The sequence below is a fragment of the Mus caroli genome, chromosome 5, assembly GCF_900094665.2.
Source record: "Mus caroli chromosome 5, CAROLI_EIJ_v1.1, whole genome shotgun sequence".
NCBI lineage: Eukaryota > Metazoa > Chordata > Mammalia > Rodentia > Muridae > Mus > Mus caroli.
In genome coordinates, this window is record NC_034574.1 from 7,035,981 (window position 1) to 7,037,703 (window position 1,723).

The 1,723-nt window shown below is 39.5% G+C and overlaps 1 pseudogene; it reads right to left on the reverse strand.

The window, feature by feature from the left end:
* Nucleotides 1-1,723, reverse strand: part of LOC110294123 — a 7,041-nt pseudogene that overhangs the window by 4,094 nt on the left and 1,224 nt on the right.

The window sequence follows — 1,723 nt, forward strand, 5'->3', positions numbered from 1 at the left end:
GCCATGTATAGAGATTTGTGATCTTAGTACCTTGAAGTAATTAGTGAACTGCTCTAACATCTGCTGATTAGAATTGGCAGTGAATTTNAACCCTGTGAAGTCATTAGGGTATGCATTACTTTTTCTCGTTCAGTAATAAAATAACCTAAAAAGTGGGACATATTTGAAAACCAGTTTTTATTGGCTCACATTTTAAAGGTATAGTCCAGTAGTTCTCAAAATTTTTAATGCTGCTATCCTTTAATACAACTGTTGCCTCATATTTTGTATAGAGTTCAGTGTAAATATGCAATATTGTTATTGTAAAATGTCATTTATAAAATTTGTGGGTTTAAATATAGTGTGACAGTGTGGGAACCAAGCAAACTCCTGAGTGAATGTGCACTGTTGACATAAGCACAGCCTTGTTTGTTAGGCATTGCAGTGTCTTGTTTGTTTTTGTTTTTGTTCTGTTTTGTTTGTTTGTTTGTTTTTTGACACAGTGTTTCTCCGTATAGCCCTGGTTGTCATGGAACTCACTCTGTAGACCAAGCTGGCCTAGAACTCAAAAATCCACCTGTCTCTGCCTCCCAAGTGCTGAGATTAAAGGCCTGTGCTACCACAACCTGGCTGGCATTGCAGTGTCTTATAGCTAGAGAAATGACAAAGCCTTCCTTGGATCAGGCTCAGAGGAATGCCTAAGCCTGTGGTCAAAGCACAGATGTTCAGAATGGTTGACACTTAGTTGAAACCAGTGCCTGCAGAAATAATCAACCACAGCTTTCTCTTGACCCTGATATGGCTGTCTGTTGTGAGGCTATGCCAGTGCCTGGCAAATACAGAGTTGATGCTCACAGTCATCTATAGGATGAAACATAGAGCACCCAATGGAGGAGTTAGAGAAAGTACCCAAGGAGGTAAAGGGAACTGCAATCCTATAGATGGAACAACAATATGAACTAACCAGTACCCCCAGATTCTTATCTCTAGCTGCATATGTATCAGAAGATGGCCCAGTTGGCCATCAGTGNGAAGAGAGGCCCCTTGGTATTGCAAACTTTATATGCCCCAATACAGGGGAATGCCAGGACCAAGAAGTGGGAGTGGGTGGGAAGGGGAGTGGGGGGAGGGAGGGTGTAGGGGACTTTCGGGATAGCATTTGAAATGGATATAAAAAAATCTAATAAAAAAGAAAGAAAGAAAGAAAGAAAGAAAGAAAGAAAGAAAGAAAGAAAGAAAGAAGGAAGGAAGGAAGGAAAGAAAGGAAAAAAGAAAGAAAGAAAGAAAGAAAAAGCAAGAAAGCAAGAAAGGAAGGAAGGAAGGAAGGAAGGAAGGAAGGAAGGAAGAAAGGAAGAAAGGAAGAAAGGAAGAAAGGAAGAAAAAGCAAGAAAGCAAGAAAGCAAGAAAGCAAGAAAGCAAGAAAGCAAGAAAGCAAGAAAGCAAGAAAGCAAGAAAGAAAGAAAGAAAGAAAGAAAGAAAGAAAGAAAGAAAGAAAGAAAAGAAAGAAGTTTCTGTCTCTTTACCTTTCCTCATGGGCTTGTCTTCCTCATGCTATATACTGCCTTGATTACTAGGCTCTGTTCTAACCATCATTGCAGTGTCCCTTTCTATGTTGAAGAAACAAAGGAAAGGCTTTTTGCAATAAATGTTGTCCATGGTCTATGATCCATGTGCCCACTCACTCACTGGAAAGCACAAGGAAGCTACTTTTCTTTTTAACTATAAATATTTTATTGGTGAGACC